Source organism: Pinus tabuliformis, chromosome Q (genome assembly GCF_031772625.1).
Source record: "Pinus tabuliformis cultivar Carrire ecotype Pingquan chromosome Q, CPIR1, whole genome shotgun sequence".
Taxonomy (NCBI): domain Eukaryota; kingdom Viridiplantae; phylum Streptophyta; class Pinopsida; order Pinales; family Pinaceae; genus Pinus; species Pinus tabuliformis.
This window is the reverse complement of record NC_142296.1, coordinates 64423393-64429308: the sequence shown is the minus strand read 5'-3', so window position 1 is coordinate 64429308 and position 5916 is coordinate 64423393.

Sequence of the window (5916 nt, the reverse complement as noted above, 5' to 3'; positions counted from 1 at the left end):
TCATCATCAGATTCGGGGCCAAAAAAATTCTGCTGAAGAGGTGTCTTTACTTGCTGCTGTTGTGATGTCGTTTCTTGTGCTTGTTGCTCACGTTGTTTGATCCTAAATTGTGGTTGCTGCTAGCCACAGAAATTGGGATTCCGAATCTACGGTTCAGGCTTATCAAGTGTCAACCTTTCAATCATCTTTTCTACCTTGTGTAGCACCTGATCTGAGGTAGAATCTTCCTCCTTTATTGAGACTTTCTTTTTAGCTTTCATTCTAGCTCGCTTGTCATTCAAATTTGCCTCAACACTAACGACAATTTTTTGCATCTCTTCTAAGGTAGCTGGATCTCTCTCCCTTAGCTAATAATCCTTGTCCGGTTCAAAGACATCTGGAACTTAAGCAAAGCTGATCTTCTAGTTGGCTTTAGATCATCCGGAATTGCATTATAAACCACATTGAATCTAATACAATAGTCTTGAATGGACTCACCAGCATTTCGCTTGATCTTGGTATATTCGGAAGTGATTTGCAACAGATCTTTCTTTACTTCCCAACATTCCAAAAATTATCTTTTAAGGTCTTCTAACATAGGAACACTTCTAGCCGGAAAAGCTCTGAACCATTTTCTTACCTCACCACTGAAAGTTTGCATGAATAACCTCATGGTAACATTTTCTTCATCGATCTCATGAAGATCGAAAAAATCTGTCATTTTTTCCACGTGTTGTTGAGTTGTGACACCCTGAGGTGTGCCATCAAAAAAATGAATTTTCCTCTGATAATCTGTGGGCATGTCATTCAAAACTTGAGGCAGCGCGAGAGGTGCGAACCGAGCAGCCATTGCTCTTGGTGGATTTGGTCCGGGGGATGATGGAGGAGTGGGAGCAGCTGATGTGTGAGGAGTATGAGGAGGTGTACGCGGAGGTGAAACAATTTTAGATGTAGAAGGAGTAGATGGAGGTGAATTTATAGCAGTCTTTTGATCAACAATATTAGGCTGCGGGGGAAGGGTAGGAATGAAAGGTGGCTCCGTTGGAACCCTTGAGCTAGATGGGGTTGAAACAACTCCAAGAGTTGCAGATGCAGCTTCTAGAAAATAAATTATATTTGCAGCCTCAATGTCAGTTTGGAGTTGTCTTAGAATGAAATTTTCAATAGACTTATTAGATTTTTCAATGTTTAGAGCAGCAAGAAAATCTGGATTTGGGACGATAGACTCAAGAGCATTTTCAGACTTGGTTTTAAATAATGACAATTCAAACTTTTCATCAAAATCAAGCTCTTCAAGATACTCAAAAATTGTCGGGCATGAATGAGATCTAAACACGGGAGTGACAAAGCTCTCTTGGCGAACAATTCTTGAAATCAGATTAGGATTCTCATAGAAAGGAGGAGGATTTGGATATGGATTAGCTCTTGTATATCTCTTTGAAGCCAGCGTGTTATTTTCAAGAAATGAAAGGAACAAAAGCAACTTGATCAGCCGGTCAAATTCTAAACCTATCATCCAGAGCTTAGAATTCTCAAATGTACTGGGGCGATTACAGGTCAAATGTCACGATTACAAGCTAGACCGGAGATTTACTGAAGCAGCGTTTATCTACTTGTGCTAATGCAAAGAAAAATCATTTCAAAGGCTACCTGGCATAACTTCAGGCTGCGTCTGTAGCTTAGAAAACCAATGACATCAACAAGCAAGCCATTTGACGTCCCCAGTATGGTCGCCACTATGTTAGCACCCATATTTGTCTCAAGCTGAAATGACAAGGTTCTAGGTCCACATCAAACCACGCTCAGCCTCGTAGCTAGCCCTACGAGGACAGGAGAGGGCTCTCTCTGAGTCAATCTCGGCAAAAGGTAATTGATAAGGCTCGAGATGACTAAATTTGCAACTGATCTTAGGCTAGGTATTAAGTGCAGGGATTTGATTTGGTTTTTTAAAGGTTTTGTTGAAAAAAAGGGAAAGGCAAATTTGGGCTCGGGGATGAGGCACAGTTTATGTAGAGTTTCGTTTGGGGAAAGGAAGGAAATTGCTTTCATGCTTTAATGTGAGTGAGGTGGATAGATCAGACTGGTGAGGAGCTAAGGAGAGTAAAAAGTCTCAAGGATTCTCCTTAAACAGATGAAAACATGAAAATTTAAACAAATTCAAAGGCAGAACATAGTAGTTATGGATTCTACCTTAATCACTCATTTGTTCAAATTTCAGAAGATGAAGCATGAAAATGATACACATAACATTAATGAACTTACAATTACTCAGAAAAGCACACCATCAAAACATAAAACCACATGGATCCCAAACAGTGCTGCAAAACCCTGGTCTTTCCTTTGCCAAAAATGCAGAATTGAATGTACAATAGAATGTCAAGCTTTTCCTAAGAGTCCAACCCTGAAAATGACTTAGAAATTACATAATATAGAGAAGCCAACCTCTTCCCTTGCCTCTAGGGGTTGAGCTCATCCTTCTAGGAGCTGTTTCAACCAATTCTAAACAAAGCACTAAAATCTAGGCAATCAAAACAACTTGCCTTTATAAGGTACGAAACTGATTAATTCATTAAATTTTCACTCTTTGGTGAATGAATCCTCTAGAACAAGTAGCTGTAGGTTTTAACCCTGTACAGAAATTACCTGCATACGAATTCTTAAACAAATAAAATAAACAATGCGAGAGCATAACCCATAAAACACATATGCACAAAGATTTTTTTCCTGGATCCCAAAACCGGGACTACCAGCTTGACTTTTAATTATGTTCCTTTCAATGTTACAATACATATTTATACATGCCGAAGCGTCCAATACCATGGACTGAAAACCATCGCGTCCAGTACCATGGACCGAAAACGACCGCGTCCAAAAAAATGTGCGAAAATCATGCACAAAACCATAGGTGGGTCCGCCTAACCTAACATATGGTCCAAAACCAAAATTTTCCGGGGCGCTGCCCCGGATGCCATAAAGTGGGGTTACGGGTGCCCTTCAAACCCCCTATTAACTACGTGGAAAGAATATAACACAACCCAACAATCTCCCACTTGTTGTTTTCTTTCCACAGGGGGCCACAGGAGAGCTTAGTCATTTTTTTCAGCCCTGAGATTCCCATTGCTTCTCTACACCAAGAGAACTTCTCAAAGCTCACATATTTTGTCAATGCATCTGCAGTATTCTTCAAAGTGTCCACCTTTACCAGCAACACCTTTCTGTCTTCTATCATATCCCTCACAAAGTGATACTGAACATCAATGTGCTTTGTCTTTGAATGATAAGTAGGGTTCTTTGCCAAGAAAATTGCACTTTGGCTGTCACAGTCTATTCTTATAGCTCCCTGTACTAACCCCATACTTGAACACAATCTCTGCAACCAAACTGCTTCCTTGCTTGCATGAGTGGCTGCGATGTATTCTGCCTCTGTAGTTGATAGTGCCACTACAGATTGTTTCTTACTCATCCAACTGACTTCACCTCTAAATAGGTTAAACACATACCCACTTGTAGATCTTCTCTGATCCAGATCTCTAGCCCAGTTTGCATCAAAAAAGCCATGAATATCCAACACTCTGTCCAATCCTAGTCTTCCTTGGTAGCACAAACCATAATCACTAGTGCCACGCAAATACCTAAAAACCCGCTTCACTGCTGTCCAGTGCTCCTTCCCAGGTTTTGACATAAACCTGCTCAATACTCCCACTGCATGTTCAATGTCTGGTCTAGTACAGACCATTGCATACATCAGGCTACCCACTGCACTTGCATATGGAACACAGGACATGTCCTCTTCCTCTTCTTGTGTCTTGGGACACTGTTCAGCAGATAACCTCACACCTACAGGAATAGGAACCTTCACTGGTTTACTATCCTGCATATTAAACCTCTGGAGTATTGTCTCGACATACTTCCTCTGGTTTAACCAGAGCTTCCTCTTTGACCGATCTCTTTTAATTTCCATGCCCAAAATATAGTTTGCAGCACCAAGATCTTTCATGTCGAATTTGGAGGACAATTGGGTCTTCAAATCCTGGATAATTTCTTTGTCATTTCCAACCAGCAACATATCATCCACATACAAGACCAGATAAATAATACGGTCACCAATTAATTTAAAATACACACAATGATCTCCTTTACTTCTGGTGAACCAAGTCCCCGTATAAATGTATCAAATTTCTGATACCACATCCTTGGTGACTGTTTTAACCCATACAGGGACTTCTTTAACTTGCATACCAGTTCTTTCTTACCCTTCACCACAAAGCCTTCAAGTTGCTTCACGTAGATTTCCTCTTCCAAATCCCCGTGAAGAAATGCTATCTTCACATCCATCTGTTCTACCTCAAAATCAAAAGCAGCAGCAGGAGATAAAAGTAATCTAATAGAAGTTACCTTGGCAACAGGAGAAAAAATATCACCAAAATCAATTCCCAGCACCTGGGAATAACCTTTTTCTACCAACCGAGCTTTGTATTTCTCCACCTTTCCTTCTGCATTTGTCTTCTTCTTGAACACCCATTTGCTGCCAATGGGTTTCCTTCCAGCCGGTAACTCCACCAGATCCCAAGCCTCATTTTTGTGCAAAGATGCCATTTCATCGACCATGGCCTCTTTCAAGAGTTTTCCATCCTCTGAATCCACTGCTTCCTTCACAGTTCTGGGATCATTATCAGTAACAGAAAAAGCAAAATTTGAACTGAAAGTAGATGGACTATACCTTTCTGGCTGCCTTCTTTCTCGAACTGATCTTCTCACAGCCGGAGTTTGTGGCTCTTCATCTTCTGATTCCTCCTCTGCTGCAGAGTCTGATTCTTCCTCCTTTGGTTCAAACTCTATTTTCTCAGGTTCCTTTGGTTGGACTTCATGTTGAATAACATCTTTTACCTCTCTGAACAACACATCTCGGCTGTACACAACCTTCCGTGTGACTGGGTTCCAAAGCTTATAACCCTTTAAACCATCCTTATACCTAATAAAGATGCACTTTTCACATTTACTATCCAACTTGGTTCGTTTTTCCTTTGGAACATGTACATATGCATCACATCCAAATACCCTTACATGTGAAAGAGAGGGTTTCTTACCGGTCCATACTTCTTGTGGAGTCTTATCCTCCAACGCTGATGAAGGTGATCTGTTGATCAGGTAACATGGAGTATCCACCGCCTCTGCCCAGAATTCCTTTCTTAACCCGGCACCACTAAGCATGCTTCTTGCCCTTTCCATCAACGTCTTGTTCATTCTTTCTGCGACTCCATTTTGTTGAGGTGTATATGGGGTAGTCTTCTGCTGTGCTATACCACACTTCTTACAAAATTCTTCAAATTCCTTGCTGCAAAATTCTCCACCATTATCTGTCCTCAGCACCTTTATCTTCCTCTCTGTCTGATTTTCCACCAGAGCCTTAAATTCTTTAAGCCTGTCAAAGACTTCAGATTTCCTCTTAAGAAAATATATCCATGTATTCCTTGATAAGTCATCTATGAATGATACATAGTACATAGACTTACCCAGTGATGGAACCTTCACAGGGCCAAACACATCACTGTGCACAAGCTCTAATATCTGTTTCGTCCTCTTACCACCAAAGGGGAAACTCACCCGATTTTGCTTCCCATACACACAATTTTCACAGAAATCAAAATCTAGAGAGATATCATGCATACCTTCTACCATACCTTTACCATGAAGTATTCGAAGGCCCTTCTCTCCAATATGTCCAAGCCTTTGATGCCACAACATGGTCTTCTCTCCAGAGACCACTAGATTTTCTACTCCATTTTCAGGAACCATAGAACTATTGCACCCATCAACAACAGTGCTACCTTGCAGCTTGTACAGAGTTCCAATCCAAACTCCCCGCATCAATATCAGTGCTCCTCGAACCATCTTGCAAGTATCTTTCTCGAACACCGTATTTACACCTTGTTGTGG